General features: G+C 39.6%; 1 protein-coding gene across 10 annotated transcripts in view; it reads right to left on the bottom strand.

The window, feature by feature from the left end:
* Positions 1 to 22,387, bottom strand: part of ABI1 (abl interactor 1) — a 78,354-nt gene that overhangs the window by 55,194 nt on the left and 773 nt on the right. The gene's annotated exons all lie outside the window — the stretch shown is intronic.

Below are 22,387 nucleotides of genomic sequence, written 5' to 3' on the forward strand. Positions count from 1 at the left end.
ATCTGTAATCAAGAAGGTCTGGCTGAGCAGCCAAAGTACTTGATCTGCATGAAAAATCTCAGTCATACAGAGGTGAGAAAGTATTTGAAAAATATTTAACAATAATACATTTAGATGCCAAGAAACAATTCATTCAGTAAAAAAAACAACACCACCGTGATTTGTTGGGAGTTGATTTTCTAAAGCCTGTCCAATCCCTCATTTCTCAAAAAGCCTCCAAATCTCCATGACCACTGAAATGCTCCTTTTGCCATTTCTTATGAGGTCATGTAGCCCGGGCTAATTAAGACATAAAAACATTTTCCCACAGTTGGGTGTCCCCTATTCCACATGTCATGTACAAAGCCCACCCTCCAGCTATGGTGGCTATTACTCCCACAGACCAGGAGAAGGATGAGTAAAGCATCAGGATGGCATGCACAGAGGCCTCCTGCATGCAGGAGTACTTGTGAAATTATCCCTCCTCACACAAAAGCTTAATAAGCTTTCCGTGACAGCTGGGAAAGTTCATCACTGACTGAGGAGACACACCTATTTTGGGGCATCAGAAGGGAATATATGCTTTCACCCTGAAGGGTAAAAATATAGGGAAAGGGTAACCTTCCCACTGAAATCACACCTTGCTAAGGTGAAGTCCTCAATCTGTCCTGAGGAATGGCTCCCCAGTCAGAGGGCAGGCTACAGCCCAAGATCAGGAACTGTTTACACAACTTGAGTTGCATGGCTCAAGTCCCTCCCTTCTGACAGGATGGGAGATTCCAACCCCACCTCTACCATGAAAACACACAGACAGAACCCCTTTTGAAGTACTCCCTGCATCACACCGTAGTAGACAGCAGTGGAGGCCATGTACTTCATCTGTTACCCAACCTGCAAACTGCAGCTATCCAGAATTTCCTTCTACTTGCAATAGAGATGCACCGCATAAGGAAGAGTTTGCCGTACACAATGACTCAGTGCTAGTTTCTTCCCAATTTTATGTATTTGTGAAACAAACAGTAGACCTCAGCAACCAACAGAAAAAACCCATATTAATAGCTCTTCTAATTAGGCTTCTATTTTTATTGTTGTTTTCTTTAAATAACACTCTACACACATTGCATGCAAGAGCTACAATGTTAAGCACAAAGCAAGGAAACAAAGATATTCCATTAGCATTCAACTGAGCCCTATGTTTTCCAGTTTCCAAACACTCATTCATTTTTAAGTCCTGTCTCTTACTTTGAAGAAGAAAACCAGAAGGCAAGCTGTTCATATACATTCTAAAAGTTGCATCATTACCTAAATACTGCAACATGTTAGGCTATGCTACGTTTTGCTTATATATTTTTTAAACACTGGTGAGTTCCCCCCAAGCCAGGAATTTTGTTCATATTCATGACCAACATTCCTAGCAATGTTTGACACTTATTAGTGACACTTGACACTTGGTTAATGCCATCCTTCAAATGGAATTCATATACAGATGCCTTCCAAAACGTGAAGCAGCAAGAATGGTTCAGTGTAATCTGCTGTCAAAAGACAGAACAGCTATTGCATGTACTAATGACAGACTATGTAAAACTCCATTTTTTAGTATTTCCAAATGCAAACAAAGTTACTTTTCATCTAAAAAAAGTATTGGCATTTCTAGATGTCAGGAAAAAATTGTAAAAGTCACTTTGCTTCTTCAGAAATCATAACCTGCAAAACAACTACTAAACGTTCAAGAAACAAATTTCTGAAAGCTGGCTTTCCAAAGAGGCATTTTAAACTTCAAACCACAACTAGCAGTGACTTTAAAAACACTGTCCTAATGAACTACAGCCTGAAGAAAACAACTGATAATTCGTACTTGAATTTCTGCCAGTGTGGAAAATGGTAAAAATGCAGGTAGCAGATGAGTGGTGTCTGAAATAAAAGGTTTACTGAACCAGATACAACCAATAAAGCAGCAGTCAACATTAGTGTAACTTCATATAAACTCAACTGGAGATCTGCAGACTTTACTTAAGAAGTTTTCCTACTACAAAGTTTCAATTAAATACTATTAGTCTAAACACTAAGAGGTGACAAAGTCACAGCACTCCATTACTGAGTGTTGTCAAAGAAGAAAACCAGTGTATAAAAAGTTTCTTCTCATCTGCAATGATTCATTGATTAAATGTCTTGCTCTCATTTGCCTAAGCACCAAACGTTTTAGTTATTTGCTCAAATTACTACTTTGGAAGCAGGATTAAATGAACATAGTTGAGATGTGGAATGCATTTCATGTCCTATAAGAACTAGATTAGGAACATTTTCAAGCCTTGCAGATAATTCAGGCAATTTCAGTTTGCCAATTAACAGTTTAGATTAGAACTAACTTGACATACAGTCTCTTGCATTATTTTAATGTGAACTGCTGGCATCCACAAGATATAAGCTAAACGTTTCACAGACAGCAAAGGCAGGAGGGTAGAGGGAGAGGCCAAGAACTGTGTGACAGAAACAGGAGGCAGCAGAGTTCCAATGCTCTTCAACTCTTACTTTCACATCTCTTTTTAAGCAAAAACTGAAAGCAGACTAGATGTAGACAGCACACGTGTTTACATTCAGTGTAATACATGAGCACTAGTTAACTACTCAATTTTGAGACAACACAATACAAAGATTGTCACTTGACTTTTCCTAATGGTTTAGAATTACTTTGCAATCTAGTATTAAAAGATTCAAAGAAATTGTTTTTTCACCAGTTGTCCTTGAGAGAAACAAAAATTTGATCCCTTTAGCAGAAAAGTGGATATTCTTTACAGAACATCACAGCTTTTGAAGTCTCCCTCCTGTAAGCTCCCACCTGTATCCCCAGTTCACCACTACCAGCCACGTGACTATGAGAAAATTGCTGTTTGAAACTGCTTTCACATAACTAGATTTAATACTAAAAAAAAAAAAGAAAACCTCTCATGTAATTTAATGATGTACATAGAGAGTTAAAAGTGCATGGCACTCCACACTGCACACCACATATTTTTGTCAAATGCAACTTGCATTATAAAGCTTCTTTGACCAGTTTACATAAATACTATTGGTAAAGTCAAAACTGGTTCTGCACCAAAGCAATTGAAACAATAAAAACAGACTAGAAGCTTAATTACTGAGTCTTCAGTTCAGTGACATGTCAAGGTCAAATGATGAGGAACCTCTCCATCACTCTACAGCTGATCTTTACAAGTCATATCTTCCCCTCTCCAAAATGCCATCCACACAGGCACACAGCCCCCAACACTGTGTGTGCATTGTTCAAGCCATCTGCCCTCTCATCTCCCTCTCTCTCAGCTAATTCCCACCATGTGCCAGTTCATACAGCACACAGCATGTGCAGGCTCCCTACACAAATCCCATCAGCTCACACTGCAAAATCACCTTCAGAAGTCAAACTTTCCCCTGCAAACACACCAGTCCATACCCTCAGTACCTGCTGTCCAACCTCTCTTCTGCCTCTTTCAACTTCAGTTCCATTCGCTGTGCTTGAAACTCTCTGTAAGATAAACTCCCCACCAGAACAACTGGTTCCATTTGACAAAGGTCAGAAAGCAGCTTATCAGATCACACCAAAGCTGTCTGGCCTAGCAAAAACAAACCAAAACCTCCTTAGTATGTGGCATGGGTTGGTTGCTCCACATTTTTCATCTTCAAGCTATTGGAAATATGTGCAAATTCAAGCACAGAAAAACTCATCCAGGATAAACTACTAACAAAGAACTGCCCTAAACCAGTAAGTCAGTAAGTTAAACAGAGCTCTAAAGTACTGAGTGCTCAATAGCTGTTCAGATGCTTGGAGTTCTGCTGCTGGGCTTGATCACTCTCAGCAATCAAGCTACAAGAACAGCTTTACACTCAATTCTATTGCCTTTGCTGTCACTGTTTATGCACCTTTAAAATGCAACACTGCAGTACATTTAGGTTTGCTTCACAAGCAAACACAAGAAAATTGTTCAGTTTTATGCTTTGGTCTTTTTGAGGAAGAATTCTAGCTACCATTAGTTGATTAAAGAAAAAATTAGGATTACTACAATCAGTTGCCACAGGAATTCAGCAATCTCTATCATGCATCACAGAATGCAACTGTGCAAAGTCATCAATACATTCATTAGTAGTCTCTTTTGTTCATCTCATCATGTATCTACCTTTGGTATTTACAGTATGCTTTCTGATAACACAAGCACTACAGTCGGGGTTTCCAAGTCCTGTTTTGTTCACTAAGGTCTTGCCATTTTAACTCAGAGATCTGTATCAAACCACTCAGCCAAAATTTTTATCTTATGGGCTTATGTTAACTACAACCTACAGCACCTAACTTTTCAAGTCGATAGGAAATAATTTTACAGAATGATGAAGATGTACATTCTGGAAGTGTCTTGGAGACTCCTAGACATCAATACTTTAACCTGAGAAATACCTGGGGACACTTCCAAGTGGAAGGAACAGGTTTCTGAAAAGTGGTTTCCACACTCAGAAAACAGGAACACACCTCCCTAAACCGAAGGCTTGTAACATTATGTGGCACTTCAGATATTTGAGTCTGAAGTTGCTGCTTCACTGATCTGATAAGGTTTTTAACATATCAAATCTGGTCTTGAGGGCTTATTTGTTACTTCTGACTGTTATTTGCAAAAAGCTTGGACATCTCTAAACTATTCACAATATATGTTCTTAGACCAAGTATTTCACATCCAAGCAGTAGTAATGTGTTCTTAAAAGGTTTAAATATTCCATATACACTAGACTAGACTTTTGGCTCAGGAACTAAATGCAATTTATGTTGAATATCATGTTCCTAGATCACTGTAAATAACTGAAGAGCTACATACTGAAGTAGGTACCCCACAGATACAGGTTCTCCCTTATCAGTTTTCACAGAGCTTGTCAGATTGCTTTGTAAACACACTGCACCACAGTAGCCTTTTTGGCTGTTATGGATGGTTATTACATCAGAGTATCAGTTATACACTAAAGAAGAGAGAAACACTGACAAGTCACAGCAGCAAGTGCCACAAGTTTCTATACTCTGAAGAACTTTCAGGAGCCAACCACCTGCCTGGAAGCCATCCAAGTAGATCTACACAGACTGTGGTTATTAGTAGCAGGTACTCAGTGGGGAGCATTCAGGGTTTTTATCACCACAGATACAGCCTTAAGGGATATATGATATGACATTCCAAAGTCACATGGGAAACTAAGGTTTCGAAATTTACAAAAGGGGTGGATTACATTACATATGCCATGCAGGTAAAAATAAGGGTATAAATCAGGTGTGTCAATTGTCTCCTGCAAGAGGTTTACAGTACTTGTGCCATACAGCAATTCCACTGAAGAAATTCTCTCTGCAATTCATTAGGCTAAGCAATACTTCAAGGGGATGGATGATGTGCTGAGTGCATCCCAATCCACACAGTTATCTCTGGCCTGGAATTTACCTGCCTACAAGTTGGACTGTTCTTCACTTATCAGCACCCCAATTCCTCCACTGAAAGTGAAGCAAGCCATCAGAAGGGTTAGCTCAGAAGTTCAAACTCAACCCTTGTCCAATGTACCAGGACAAGAGACATCCTCCAAAGCACCATAGACAAGGCTGTAGAGAGTCACTAGTACACTTCCCTTCACCTAATGTCTTTGTTCAACTTAAGCAGATCACTATCCATATCCTTTTACTGGAACCCCCTGCTCTGCTATTCATATCATTATTATCATCAGTAAAAACAACTCTGGGAAATTTAAAAAGCAAGGGTTTATGTGGGGACAAAGAACAGGAAGGGACTTAGTCCAAGTACAGCCTGTTAAAATGACAAGACCAACCCAGCCTCCATACGAAGCAGTACTAAAGCCAAAAAGCCACACATACTCCAGGCCACTGGCAAATCTTGACTAAAATCCTTCATCATAGAGATCAGTATTAAAGTTCATGCAATATAAAAATGCTCAAGGGTTTTACTGAAGAGATTTTTACCATAACTTGTCATGAAAAACATGACAATTTTTTTATCACAACTTGTCATAGAAAACTATGTTATAGTTTTCTACCATTCCTGAATTTGTGTAATTTGTGCAAGTAAAAGCTCAAGATTTTAATTACCCCACAGCCTGCAAGCTATTAATGGCAACATATTGCAGTCACTGAACATGCCCACCTCCTGTCCAAGGCCTCTCCAGGAGGCTGGCAGTCAATCCTTCAATGACAGTGAAAACAAGAAATAGAACAAACTATCCAGCACACTTCTCTCTTCACACAGTGAGAAGTAGTGTCAAATAGAAATATCAAAACTCTCAATCATTAAGTAACTAAAACAAATTAAGTAACTAATTGTTCCAGAAGTATGGAGGAATCTGAAAGCCAGGTAAGGTACAGAAGGATGCCTAACAGCAAGACACCTCTCACTAAGGAAACCCCAAAACTAAGACCAGCATGATTAAAATTCTTCCACGTTCATTCAGTAAACAGTAATTCTTCACATCTACTAAGGCAGAAATCCTCAATAAACACAGCAAAGGTAGCATCTACCATTCAACTCAAGGGAAATTCCTTCCAGCATCTAAAACAAAAAAACCCACTGGTATGAAATAATACCATGTCTGATGAGTTTCTCTAGATAAGATGCAGTAACTCAGCTATACAAAACGCAGAGAAACTGGAAGAACTTGAAATCTCTTCTCCCCAGGTAAAGACCTTGCACAATAAAGCTGGCATTCATTCCAGGCACCAGAAGAAGAGATGATCACCACCACCACTACACCACAGTCCACAAACAAGATTTCAGTCTGTTTCATTTCAGAAACACTATCTTGACAAAAAACATTGACTAGTCAGCTTCTTTATCTCAAGGGTCAAGACACACCAAATTACTGTTTAACAAACACATACAGCAGTGTAACCAGCAGTGCCTGTAATTCCCAAACTCTTGTTTCAGACAAGCCCTTCCCCCAAATCCTGTATGCACGAGACAATCAGCTAGAAGCAAATCCTTCATTTCCATCAATAATATTCCCCTGACCAGTCCTGAATAGCCTTGATAGCAAATTAGCATTTCTATGGGCTGAGACAAAATTTAGTCAATCTCACTGTGTCCTTCCCAATTTTCTTTTACTTGAAAAGAAAGTTGTTTTTCACTCTTTTGATCAACTGTAAATAGAAGAGTCTCAATCTTTTAAGATTATCTTCTTTTTGGAGGAAGGTAGAGGCAGAAAAGCTTCTTTATTAAGGGGAGAAGTTAATTCCAATATAATGTTTATATATATAAATATATAATTCATATATATATATACACACACATACACACTTAAACAATAAATAAATTTTAAAAACAACAACTGAGGAATTCTATTTTAATCCAGGCTGCAAACAGTATAGCAAGAAATAAATCTCTCCACTAGGAATGTGATTTATAAAGCAATGCAGACTCTGACAGATGGAGCCTGGGAAGGTACATGCCAGCTGCTCTGTTAGTAGCATTTTCTGCCCGATGCAACAAACAAGGTTCATGTTGGCTCTAGACTAAGCCACTCCCCTTATTAAAAACTTACATATATATATATTATTTTTATATAATATATAAAAATACTGTTGAAAATTTAATTTTCAGTTCTGCCAAATCAAATCAAAGATGTCTCAGTAAATATGTTGTTACTGGCAGTTGTCACAGTCTGTCTATACAACCATAACTGCATGCCACACTGAACTCAAGTGACAGAAGCAGATATGCCCATGTGTCCCTTTTCACACAACCCTTGTACACTCAATTAGTAAGGCTTCAAGGCTGCACACAGAGCAAGGGTAAGAAATTTGATCTAAGTATTATATTCTGTGTTTTACACAATTTAGACAATATAAGCTTCAGTACAGAAACCACATATTTCATTCCTGTAAAGCACTGCCCAATAGCTGCACATACAGCTGCTCCAAAACTACACCTTGAACTTTCCTGCAGTGTCTGATTTGCCTTATGACATCACACACAATTTTCTTCAGAGCCAACATAAAGCAGGCTCTGACATCAGAGATATCAGCCAGAGCTCCAGAGTGTTTGATTCATCATCCCCGATGTATTTAAATGACAGGCAGATGTGGCACCTAGGACATGGTTCACTAGTAGACTTGGCAATGCTGGGTTAATGACTGGACTTGATGGCCTTAGAGGCCTTCTCCAATCGAAATAATTCTATGATTCTGTGATTCTAATGCCATCCTTGAACCGTCAGACAGAAAAAGAAATCCTTGGCACTTCCACAGCAGATTTCTTCCTTCAACACTAAGAAAGCTACCCAAGGCTTTGGAGCATATGATTGTTTTGGCACATCAGACAGCAGATAACAGCAAATTAGAGAACTTACAGTGCACAGAGAAACAAATAGAATGTCTCTCGAATATTGATTTTGTTTTTGTAATAGGGCTTGAAATTAAAATGGCTTTCTGTTTACTTTCTTAAGTGATGGCACCCACTCTCAAATACCAGCTCATCTAGCAAGATATGATCCTTGTAAGTCAGAGACTTATTTTCCACTTTTTTTTCTTTTTTTTTTGGCAAGAATAAGAAGGAAATACTTTAGTATTTATTAGTTGCTTCAATATCCTCTCTGTGATACAGTGGCAGCAACATAGAACCAAACTCAAGTTTCTGCAAATTGAGAGAAAAATCAGAACTTGGTAGACTTTCATGTCATGCAAGCCTTTGAATCCAGACAGTTCAGTCACCTGATTTGGGGCAAGCTTCTCAGTTCACTCTGTGTGAAAAAGTTCCATTATGTTCATAACAATGTTTCCTCCTATGGATTTTGTTTACCTCTTCAGTTTACTCTCAAGGATTGGTGACTGCAGACATGAAGTCTTTTATTTCTGTTTTGACAAATCGAACTGATGGTATAAACCCAGAATACAGCAAATCTTTATCTGAAGACAAGCAACATGCTAAAATTTGATGACTTCATAGGTAAGCTTCAAAGACTCTCCCCCCCCAGATTTTCACTCTCTAGTCCTACCTACCTTCTATGCAGGCCTGGAATACCAGATAGCATTGAGCAAGCAAGGTTAAAACAATGAGATTGAGCATAAAGGATCAAATTACAGTCTCATCACAGCATGTCCTGGTATCACACATTATTATCAAAGATCTTCTAGTATTCAAAAAGTGGCTATGAAAAAGATGGAATCTCCCTTTTTACAAGTTACTCCTGGGGAGATTCCAATTAGACACAATAGGAAAAGTTTTCATAATGAGAACAACCAGTCAGTCACTGGAATAATCTTGTCAGGGAAGTGGTGGAATCCCCAATATTGGACATCTTTAATATTCAACTGGCCAGGGTGCTGGGCCATCTTGTCTAGATGATGCTTTCTTTTGCCCAAGAAAAGTTGGACCAGATGATTATTAAGATCCCCTCCCAACCTGGTATTCTACGTTACGTCAACAGTGCTCTGAACTCATACAACAGGGCAACCTCAACATCTATGTGCAAAACAAACACATTAAACATCACCATCCGCTAAAGGATTGGTCCAAAAACAAGGAGGCTCAAAGCTGCACTCTGCACTGCCACAGGTTCCTCCCCATAGAGACGTCAGAGATGTTGCAGGACAACAAAGCAGGGAGAGAAATGGGAAAAGAGAGCACAGAAAGTCATTAGCAGGCTATCCAGCTCCAGGGAGAATCTCAAGGCAACAGAATGTAGAGCCAAGAGTTACACTGGCTTTCAGACAATCAGCAAATTTGTGGATTGCACGTGTTCCTAATTCAGGAACAGTTCTCATGTTCAAGAGAGTCACTTTAGACACACAGCTGCTGCCCAGATTTTACAGTCCAGGCATTTCCCAAACATCACAGTATTTTTAAAACAAAGAAAACAATGGCCATTATAGGATCAAATTCTCTACTCGTGCTTTGTATCACTACACTGCTGACTATTTAGTGTCTTGAAGATGAATATACTCAGTCCAGCAGAAAATCATCACGTATCTCACTGTACTTAGCAGCATATTTAGACCAGAAACGAGTGGATTCCCACAATTTTGTAGTAGCTTATTTCTCAGCACAAGGCATACTCACACAGCACACAGGCTATACAGTGATCTCATGGTAATAAAGCAATGGACTGCAATACAAGGAATGATTGTTTTTATAAGAATTTGCATGTAATTGGAAAAAAATCAACCTAGTTTCTGTTTCTATCTGATCACAAAACCAGCAAATACTGCTCAGATTTTGATGCACTCCTGCACCTGACTGTACGATTTTTATTTGATAGTGGCTGTAAGCACAATACATCCAGCTTCTGTTTGCATAATTATTTTTATTAAGTTAAAATTCTATCCTATGGTTAGCAACAACATTCCAAAACCTTACACGCAGAAGCTTACTTACATACTGGGTTATTTAAATTGCAACAAATAGAAATTTATCTCCTCTAAAAAACACACACAACAGAGCAAAACAGATGGCTCAAGAGAATGGAGGAAATGGAGTAGGAATGGCGAGTCATTTCTTTCCCCATCAAAAAGTGAACAGAAGAATAGATAACCAGAGCTAAATAAATATGGTAATCTCTACATCCAGCAATATGCAAAACCTAACTTACAGAAACCAATAGAAGAAAGAAAGCAAATTCTTTAATAGGAAATACAACAGCAAGTTCAGGAGTGAGGGAATTGCTTTGTTTGGCTTTTTTAAACAAAGTCCTTGGTGAGACAATTGCTGTGCTGTTAGCTAGTACAGCAGTAGTTCAAGTAGCTTTCCCTAGAAATACAGCTGCAATGCCTCTTGCAGACACAATTACAGGAAAGTTTTCTAATCAGTGTTGAAGTTGCAATGGTGTTTTTAAGATGCACCTTCACATCATTTTAAAGATCACTTCCCCTTCATGTACAATGCAGAGGGCAGATTTAAGCATATGCAGGAGGTGCAGCCATACAGATGACAGTAGAGCTGCATTTCTATGCAACCAGGTGCATAAAAACAGTCATATCCACATCACTCTCCATCTCCCCCCCACCAGCAGTAAAACAAAACCTGAACTATTCTATTTCAGCACTTGTCATAGGGCCATCAGGACACCTTGCTATCTCCTCTGTCATCTGCTAGAGTGGCCTTATTACAGCTGCAGAGGAGCTGTGCTCAGAGAAACAGTCCCCTGACAACAGGAACACATCACCACAGTTGTGTATCCACCCATACCCACACTGCCACTACTTCTGCATCTATACACCCTGGAGGAAGCTGGGCTAAAATGCAGGGGAGGCCATGGGAGGACACGTACAGCAGTGGAGCAGCATGTGGGATGGTGGATCTGTCATTTCCAACTGCTTCAAAACTTGGGACGGCCTCTCTACACTGCAAGAGGCAGAAGTAGTAGTCCAAGAAAATTTTATGCCCATTAAGTCTGCTGGTAAAGTTTGCTATCAGAGATAAGATTCTCACTATGACGTGAGCATCTGCAAGTAAGCCCAGGACTGGAACAATTACGTTTCAGAAGCTCTGTTCAAAAATCTAACTTAAAACAGCAAGAAGTGTCTGTGTCAGTAAAGAAAAAAAAATGCAGCTGTACTCTCAAAACATGCTCTTGGTTTTACTGAAGAACACACAGTATTTACATGTAAATTAAATCCTGCATGAATAGGGGGACAGAGAAGAAAAAACTTTTTATACAAAACCAGCCTAAACACTGAAGATATGTCCAAAGTAGAACTGGGGACTTGTCTTCTCACCACCTCCCCTTCCCATCAGTTCTTGGGTTAGGGAACTGCTTTTCAGCTTCCTGCCTTGTTGTTTTTCAAAGGAAACTGGAAAGCACAAAAAACTAGATAGACTGACAACAAGCATGTTTTCCTGTTCAAAAACTACAGAAATTTATTTTGCTATTCACAAGAAGATAATTTTCTTATCATCATGGATGGCCACATTTTTGCACTCATTATACTTAAATGATGATGCATTTTTTCTAACTTTCACAATGGTTGTTTGCATTTAGTCTTTTTCTGAGGAGGCAAGAAGCTTAAATGAGTACCTTTGCTCATTATTTATGTTCCCTATTTGCATAACTCCTGCACAACTGCTCTATTAAACACTCTTCCCTTCCAAGGCCAATTTTAAAAAGCCTCCTGCTTTATGAGACTGACAAGTATGACTCACAGTATTCCCCACATTCATTTCCCCAGGCCTCGTGGGATGTTATGCAGCCAGTAAAAGTACCTGTTCCAGTTCATACTCCCCCACACCCACTGCTGCTGCAGTAAGCCCTTACAGCAATCTGGGGGAAAAGTAAAGCTATTTCTCTACTGTAGGCAGGAAACAAATAGTAACAGTATTTGCTTTTCATATTGTCCTTCTCAGCACCACACTCAGCAAGAGAGAGTGGCTGAACACAATGAAGGAAGTTACACACTCTCTTCCCCGTTCTTCCTGTGCTTTTCCCACCAGAAACTTGGGAGTTTCTCAAGACCCTCAAACTGCTCTTCAGTAATCCTTCAAACTATTCCCATTTTCTATCAGCAAGGCAGAAATTATCCAACATAGATTATCTACTCTTAAAGTTCCTTCCATGCCCAAGGAACACATTTAAATACTCCACACATATGACATTCAGGACCAAAACCAGCAACTTCTCTCTCCAGCAGAGGAGCAAAAAAAATCAACAGGTACCATACCCTGCATACTTGGCTTCTATCCCCAGTAAACAAGCTTCTCTCATAATTACAAAAATACCTCCCTCAGTCTCTGAACAGTCAATGTTCATTCACTGCAGAGTACTGGAAAGAGCTGATTTTAGAGTTCGTGTTCATAGACAGTAGGTTTCCAAAGAGGGAATGTGTGCTAGAAAGCTTTCCACTGGCTGTTATCATTCTCCACTGGTTAAAGGACAGACTGATAAAGAGGAATGAAATACACATTTAGAAATGACAGCCACTACTGAAGAGATACAAGATTTCTCACCAGTCAGCTGCCTTGTATGAGCCCAAGCTTCAAATACATCTATGGCAACAACAATTTCTCTAACGTTCAAAGTTAAAGGCACCTGAGAAATCAGATTAAAAATCTGTTGCCATTTAAGACAAATCCCAGGACTACTGCGGCAACCACATCATTTCAGTGCCGGGAGAACATATGGTGTGCTGCAGCAGGAAACACCCACGGTATTTGAAGAGAGCCCTTGTAGAGCCAAGCACTTCCAAACCAGACGCATATTTTATCAAATGCGGCTAAAGCCAGGAGTTTGCATCACAGAAACAATAGCTCTTCCCAGAGATTTAGAAATCCTGCAAGTCAGACAGCAAAGCAAAGGCTGAACAACCCCCAGCCAGGTCTCAAAGATCTTGCCAACGTAAGTGCATTGATTCACCATATCTCTACTTGTTAGTCTGATACTCTCTGGACCTTGACTGAAGCACCATCCAAGCCACCTGCCATGAGGCTTCTCAGTGGAAACCCTGCAGGTTATAACCATATTTCATAAAACTCTTTAAGGATCAGATCCAGCTCTGTTTTGTGGACACACACACACGTTAAGAGAACGCTATTCCTCCTGCCACGTTCACTTTCCTTCACTGTTAAGAGAACCAAAGCCCTCCAAGCAGAGGAGTTTCATTATGCCCATTTTACTCCTAAGTGTCAAGAGAGTAACAAAAGGGCCAGTTTCCTGAAGAACACAGGTTTCTTATAAAGGAGAGGTCTGGCTGCATATAAATATAAAAGACCTCATAAGAATTCTATTAATGGGGAGAACCATGTCAGTCCCATTCCACATTGTCTTTCCAGCTGCATTCCATTTCCTCTGTACCCTGGTCATCATGGCTGCCTTGGGTAGTTAGAGACTACTGCAGAGATAAGGCTTTAGTCTCAATTCTGTGCCAACAAAGATAATTTTAAAAAGAAATGTGTATAAATGTCTTTGGTAGCTGTAGGTTTCAAATTGCTAGCAAACCCATGCTAGTAGAAACAGTCAGAAAGGTATAATGAAAAATAGCTGCATGATGTAAGTTGAAAGGCAGTAAAACATGCAGTTAAATAACAGAAAGAGATTAATTAAAAGAAATAGGCAAGGAAGAGTAAGTTTTCAGATCAGATCTGAAATGAGACAAAGTCAACAACATGAAAGTGAAACAAAAGGTCTAATAAGCAATCTGCAGCAAGCAGAAGACTTGAGCAAGGAAAGAGAAATCAGCAAATTCACATTAAGATCACAGCCTAGGAGAAGCACATGGAAAGAGAGAAACGTCACTAGTAATATTTAGTGACATAAGACAAATTAACATTACTAAGTATGTGAAAAGACAAGCCATGGCATGGCATTCTGCAGCTAATCTGGTGCATCTGCCTGGACACCTTGTTCTTCTCTTGCCTATTTGTTTTATGCAGATTTTTTCTTATCACAGGCTTCAGAGAACGCAGAACTATTGCATGGGGACCACAGCTCAAGTATTAACTTGTAGCACACCTGCTACAACAAAGTTAAATAAGATGCACAGCTGACAATGATTGCTGCAGGACAAATACTGCTTGGCAGATTTGCTGACCCCAAAGTACAACACGGAGATCAGAAAATGAAAGTGAAGATATGCATCTGGTAAAAGATTATCCATGGAAAAAATAAAGCCACAAAAAACCCCACAGTTGCCTGACAAGGCATAGCTTATAGAAAATATTATCATGTGAAAAGCTGGTGTGAAAGTAGCCAGCAGAGTCTACACTTCAATTCTTTTCCAAGAATTGTTATGCTTCAAGTGGTAAACAAACTTGGAACTATTTATAACTTTAAGACCACCCAGTACGAACATTACGTTCAACTCTAAGGATGTCAAACCAACATTTGTTTTAGTAAGACTCCTCTGTGAGTTCTGAGAGGTCTTCCTGCTCCTAACTAAAGTAGGAACGGTACCACATTTTATTCCTATTTGTCTTTGAGGTTACAATAAAGTTAGGACAGGGATGCAGAGTCTCTTCTCCATGAGTTCTTTAACTGTACATCACTACAGTATCAGAGCTTTCTTGCACACTGAACAGTGTGCTTGCACTTTAACTTCTGCTGTATAAAGAGTATACAGAATTAATTATTTTGGGCTCAGAGAGGGAGCAATGACACTATCACAAATATATCTGCCATCTTAACATAAGAAACACAAGAAAGATGCAATTTCATTGCAGAAGAGACAACTTTTACTGTTCTTTCAGAAGATTCCACAGTGTCAGAACATTCAGCATGGCACACATCATCTCTGGAGGTTATGAAGAGACTTTATCATAGGAGAGGCTCAAACTAAGGGAAGTTTTGATTTTCAGGTACTTTTTCAGTTTGCTAAACCCCAGCACTTACTAAACATATTTGATCTGGAACCTTTGACAAGAATATTATTAAAAATAAAGTCCCCTTTTAAGTAGTAAGTATTTTTCAGAGTTAAACTAATCTGCTTCTTTAGCTCAGCCAGCAGGTTACCTACCAATTCCAACTCATGTTAATAGAAACTGCTGAATTTTACAAGTTGCACCAGAAAATGCTATACTCATGTTTCACTCCAAGTTAAAAGTCTCATGCAGGATTCCCCACCCCTCCTTTTCTTCTTAACTATCAGCATCATAGTAACAAATGCATGCTCTGCAAAGCAAGCATGCGTGGCTCCTGTTAACAGCATTAAGGGCTTGCATAAGTAATGAGCAATACTAGTTGCACAGTCTCGAGAAAAGGTGGCATCTACACTCTTATTAATTAACCCAAGGAAAGTAACACATTCCCTCTAAAATCAGGAGGAATGTTTTCCTCTGATGCATAAAAAATTTATTCTTTAAAGAGTTCATCTCTTAAAAATGCTGTATCTTCTATTTCAACACCTGGCACTAAACTGATGAAACTCTTGACTGAGCCTACCTCCAGCATCATCAGCACACACTGACAGGCTGGGTGTGCAGGAGGAAAGGCACCTGCAGTACTGCCTTACTCAGAGCTGTGTTCAGGAGCACACCAACATCTATTCTCCACAGCACCCTGCTCTTGGCTCTCAAGGGCTCTCTGCAAGTTTTGAGGTGCAAACACCTATTTCTGCAATCCACAGCAGATATCAAGTCTCTGCAGCTGCTGCCTTACCAGCAAGGTCAGGAAAAGGGAGGAACCAGACTGAGGCACAGTATCTACCATTTCAAATTCCGCAGTTACTTCCCTTTGCATAGGGGCGGAGGGAGGTGAGGATCACTCTGAGCAAGCCCACCCGCCCCTGTCACCAGTGCTCAGATTTGGGACTGGGGTGGAAGGAATAGCATAAAAGGAAGACCACACTAGGGAACACAGATGCTAAAGACAGCAAGAGTGCTCAGGTAGTTATGAACAAGCCTGGACACTGAGTAAGCACAAGCAATTTTCTACCGTGCAACAATGAAAACCACACTACACTCCTTTAGACTCCAAGTCTCTACATAAGGACTGAACACAGGCAGAGAGAGCAAGATATCCCCTCATCCCTCAAGGCTGCCTTGCTATGCCAGAACTGGCACTTTGTCCACACAGCTGCCACCCCACTATTCTGTAGCCAGGCAAGATTTTGGTCACCAGAAATGTCAAACACAGGCTGCTTTCACCAATGAGAAATAGAGCGGCATCTTTTCGTGCCTCTGCCAAGACCCACCAACACGCAGACAAACAGTACTGTGAGCCTTATGTAACTCCTGAGGCTGGCAAAGCAAAAAATTAGAATCTCAAGGTTCTTATGAGAGGTGATATGTTCAATTCTTCAAAAGTAATTGCTGCTAATGAGTTCAATGATAGTTTCAGGTGCGTATTTTCCCGAAAGAGTCATTACACTGCCCCGTGTGTCTCTCTTTCTGTGGATACCCACTTTTTGCTGTGTTGCAGCATAACAGAGGCAGTCTGGAAAGGGGTGGGGTAGCAGGGGGGACAGCACTGGAAGTCCACACAATCAGGTTCTGTTCCCAAATCTGACAATATGTCCCTATATGACCTTCCATGAGCCAGTTACAAATTCCATGCCTCCACTTATGCTTTTGTAAAATGAAGACACTTCAAAATGCTAAACAAAGATACTGGGAAGTTGCATCAGTTCTTTTCTTTCAAGAGTTCAGGCTTTTTTCTTCTGTTAAACTTAGATTAGATACCAACAGGAACTTTGCCCTCAGAAGTACAACACTTCCTACTTGTACTCAGCCTGCTCCTGTACTCGCTGCTCCTGTACTCTTACCTTCATTCTTCAGTTTGTGAGACCTTCCCAAGGCTCATCTATTTTCTCTTTACCATGAGAGCTACTTACTACAACAACCTCCCAGAGAACCGGGGAGAAGTATTAGATTGTTGCCCCATTTAATCTCACTTCTTTCTTCCTTCCAACAATTCCACAGGACTGTGCACAGCAAGAGCAGCACAGGGGGCAAGGATCACACCCAGCATACGCTGACCCCAGACATCCTGCAAGCTTCTTCCTTCCAACAACGCACAAACAGAAGGGGGTGGAGAGCACTTCCCTTGTGCAAGAAACAATACACACCTGTAAAAGCTTATCCCAATCCACTTTACTGCACCTGATTAAGGTAGCACTTAAGAAAAATGGAGCAGGAATAGCAGACAACATCTTGCTGGCTTCTTAAACCAAATATACCAAAATTCATGGAAACATTTCAAATTTGGAAAAGGTCATCTCATATCATCTACCTTCTCTGGACACAAACCAGACATACAACATCCTAGGATTAGTCTTCTTTAAATTAAGTGCAATCACTTGCTGATTCAGTGAAGTTGGACTACAGTCTTATTGCTGCCTATGAGTTAAAGCTTTATTTTCTAAAATACACAGACACTTGAATAGGCAGAGAAGACCAACACAAGGCACAGAAGAGCTGTAAGCCTAACCCACCAACCTGTACCTATATTATTATTCTAAAAAAAACCTCCAAAACCACACATAGAACAGCCAGTGCCTTTTATACTGCTGGCAAACGTTTGCTTAAACTACCTTAAAAATGACATTATTTCAAAGCATAATGCAACACCTTTTTTAAAAGAATATTATTTAAAACTACAAAGCATAAGAGATACATTTCTATTTTATCTCATTGCTCTCTAATTTTGGACTATATTTGGTGTTACAGAAAGTGAACTTAATTTTTGTTAAATGTTCCAAATTTAGCAAGAAAACTCGTGGAAGAAAAAAATATTACCATATTTACTCTCAAACTAATTAACCTATGAACATAAAAGCATACAAGTTCTAACAGCACATGAAGGATTTGTATTAGTGACAATTTAAGAAGTTTATCCTTTTAGAGCAGCTCATTTCCTGAATTAGACATTCTGAGTGAACTTCTTTGTACTGAACTAAGTTAAGCCACTTTCCATGTGCCAGGCAATGAAACTGAGTGTCTGACCAGCTACCAATGTTTAAAGAAAAGCCACAAAAAAAAGATTCATTAGTGTTGGAAAGAAATATCTACAGTATAGAAGAGCAGAACATCCAATTTATCAAGCAAAAGTAGTTTCTCTATGCATCTTGGAAGATAACACAAATATTTATGAAACTTTCTGCATGCAATATTTCTGCTCAACACATTTACTTTTCTACCAACTGGAGAGATAGTTCAATTTTTTTTGCAATAGCTTTTAAACTTAAATCTGTCCATGCTTTTGTCTGTTTTTCCCAGAATAGCTTGTTAATTCACCGTTCAGTTTCCACATACCAGTCAGAAGCTACAGAAGGAAGTAACATGACAGAAAAACACACATTTAGGCAACACGCTACTTCCTTAAAAGGTCTCTCAATTTATTTTTCTAAAGCTGCTAAATCTACCCACTTGAGACTATCAAGATGAAAATTTATACAAGGAGTGCAAGCTATTTGTTTAGAGATTCTCACAGTCATATTAAAATTATATTTGAGCTTAAAAACAAAAATTACAAATGGATTCTTCACAAGTGGTCTAGAAGCTTGAGACTGACAAAAACTACATATATCTGCATATGCATAAACAAGGTTATAAGGAACACTTGATTTAGACAGCAGGAGAGCTGTAAGCAGTGTTTTATAGCACAGAGAGGCCTCTCTGGGATACACCAGTCAACTGAAGTTGTTCAAAAGGAAGTCATCCGTGCAGCAACACTGCACAAGCCGATTTCCTGTGTCATTCTAATGTTTCATGAACTAGTTATTGTAAATAAGTTCCTTAAAACACCAAAATAACTCAATACAGCAAAAAAAAATGACTAGTGAATCTCTATGGAAGTTAGTATATTTCAGCTGAAGAATCATAACTACAACTACACATGCTTTAACTCATTGTTATTTTTGATCAAGTTAATACTGTCTACACTGACGAAACTCCTCACTAGCATCTTCAGCTTTATGCTACAGATTTTCAGATAGCCTTTTGGTTACAAGCACACCAAAAGAGCTAGTCCCAAAATATACAAAATATACCTGCAGGCAAAAGGATTTGGGAAGACATCAACTATGGGAACTTACATTTTAAAAATATTTTTTAAAAATTAATTCATCTATATATAAGAAAAAATATTCCAGAAGGTAAAAATATGCCTTAAAGATTTAAGGTTCAAAACCTGCTCTTAAAACCGTTCAGAGTTTAAGCCTCTGACCTACAACAGGGATCTAATTTTCTACCTGCTTGTTATTGAAGCTTCCAACCAGAAACATTGCAGATTTTAAATACTGTCAGAGATTAAATACACTAATGTATTTATAATGCCCTTTTCCTTTTATCTAAAGCCAAAATCACCACAAAAACATCACAATGTTCTTCAGTCACTATTTCTACATTTGATTTTCTTCTTTTTTTTTTTCTGTCTCCCTTTTCTTCCTATCTACCTCAAGACTGTCACTATACTCTGTTTTCCTTTTAGCACTGCAGGTCTTCCTTAGAAGCTTTGTGCTCTGCTTCTCCTGAATTCTTTTCTCTTCCTAGATAACCAGAATACACATGTTCTGGAGAGCAAACTGCATTACCACCGGCATTCTGATACAGTCACAGTGTGCCTCAGCAAGAAACTGCTTCCTGCTTTTCTGAGAAAACCAATTTTTAACTAGAGATTCCCAAATGCTGTCATACTTCCTAAATGCTCCTGTAAAAGGATACTCACTCTCCACACAGCTACATTCACCATCAGGCTGGCAAGTTCCAGCCAGGTGAGCTTTTCCCCATTTCTCTCTCTTTTTTTTTTCCCCCTGAGGAATCTCTAAAGACATTGAATACAAGTTTTCCTCAAGAAATCAGCATGACTGAAATTTTATCAGAATTATCCTCAGCTTAAGTAAGAGAGACAAAACAAAATTCCGGTATTTTCAAATTTAAAAAATTATATATTTAGCTTGAATACAGCAATATTAGTGATGGGAAATTACTTTCCTGCTTAAGACAGCAAAGAATATAAACCATAACACTGAGAACATCATTCTGCCTCCTATTACAATCACTATAAATTGTTAGTGCCAGCACTCAGAATAGTCTGACAAACCTGTTTCACCTCAGAGGCACAACCAGAGTGGGTAACAGCACACGGTAATTTTTACTACTATGGAGCACTTCGCTTTTTCCACTGAAAAAAAGAAACCCCTCCAAATTCAAAGTGACTAAACTGAACCAGCTACATGCTACCAGATAAGCTGCAATATCTAGCTACTAGTGAAGCATTTTAACATTCACTTCCTGGCCAGATTCTCTATTCTGGTCTGTCTTTTTTATAAAATGCTCAATTACATTAAACACATATATTTTGTATTGTATGTTGTTAAGCCTCTTCCTTTCCTCTTCTCCCTTCCCACCCTACAATACTCATACACCCAAATCTCATAACCCAGTGCCCTGTGTCATACTGCCTAATCCAGCAGTGGCCCCACCACATGCACTGGCAGTATAATCTGTTCAGCAGTCCAACTGGACAGCAGATGGCTTTGCATCAAGTGCCGATTAAAAAAACCACCTCCATCAAACACTTTAAAAAATACATAGTTTTATCAATACATTTACAACTTTTACTGAGCAAATATATAACACATGTAAAATACAAGCAAGGTATATACATTTTCCAAAGCTACTGGACAAGACTGCATTAGGAATTTTAGAATTCCGGCTTCCTTTCAAAGGGGGTAAACACAGCTGTGCAAAGATAAAACAGACCCCACCAATCCCACATCCAGCTGACCTTGATACTTGAGGTGAAAATGAGCTACCAAATTAAAAAAAAAAAAAAAAAAAAAAAGGAAAAGCCCACCCAAATGACTGCATGGGAATTTTCTCAAGTGTTGTGAATATTTTGTTTGTTTGATTAAAGTAAGAAAAGACAAGTTTTATGACTCTGAAGAAAATGATGTAACTGAAGATTCTCTGCACCTTTCTGACACAGGGAAAAGTCAGGAGCAGGAGACACGTCAAAACTTGTGCTGCAATTACCATACTCATGTATTTGTCATATTTCCCATGAGTAAAACCAAATGAACCTCGCCTCTTAGAAGCATTTATATCAGCAGCTTTCTCTGGGTGGAGCAAACAACTCGGAAGCATAAATAGACATTAACTCATACTCCCTCATATACCACAAAAAACACAAAATTTGAAAATATGGCTTGTTAGAACAGTTTTAATTCAAATATCTCATGTAAAAAATCACTTCAGATTATTAAATATGTGCTTCCATCTTTGCTGCTCCATTACTAAAAACAGTAAGACAGCTTACCAGCAATGATGGATACCAAAGATGTTAGTAACCTGTATTAAATACTTATCACAGGTAATCTATATTAGATTCAACAAGTTCACTCCAAGAGCTGTCTAGTAAATAAAGTTTATTTGCCTTTCCCCTTCAAATTTTTTACCGAAAAAAAAAAAAAGCTGAGTTTGAGCATCTCTGGATGGTTCTGCATCCAGCCCAGTATGACTAAAGACCGAGACTAGAGCCACGTGATGTAAACCCTGAAAAAAATAATAATAGTAAATTGTGCTTAAAGTAGCTTCACAAAAGCAGACTTAAAAGAGGCCAAGAATCACTGGCAATCTATGGGATGGGAAAAAAAAAATCCACACCGACCGGTGGAGAGACGCTACAACCGATGGAGCCTCCTCCCGCATGAGACCCGGTCTGCAATCACGGCTGTAGGGTGTTGGAGCCGGGCGGGCTGCGAGAGGCACAGATTGCCATTTTGAAACACCGCCTCACGCCCGCACGGCGGTGCCAGCCCACGGGCAGCCTCCAGCCCACGGGCAGCCTCCAGCCCCCGCACGCCGCTCACGGCAGCGCTGCGCACCCGCAGCGCCGCGGCTCCCGAGGCCCCGCCGGGACCCGCACGCCGAGGCGGAGCGGGCGCGGATCCCCGAGCTCCGTGATGTCAGCCGTGTGCGGGGCCCCTTCCGCTCCCCGCGCCGCTGCGGCGGCGGCCCCGGCGGAG

Source organism: Passer montanus, unplaced genomic scaffold (assembly GCF_014805655.1).
Source record: "Passer montanus isolate IOZ18808 unplaced genomic scaffold, ASM1480565v1 scaffold10, whole genome shotgun sequence".
NCBI classification, from domain to species: domain Eukaryota; kingdom Metazoa; phylum Chordata; class Aves; order Passeriformes; family Passeridae; genus Passer; species Passer montanus.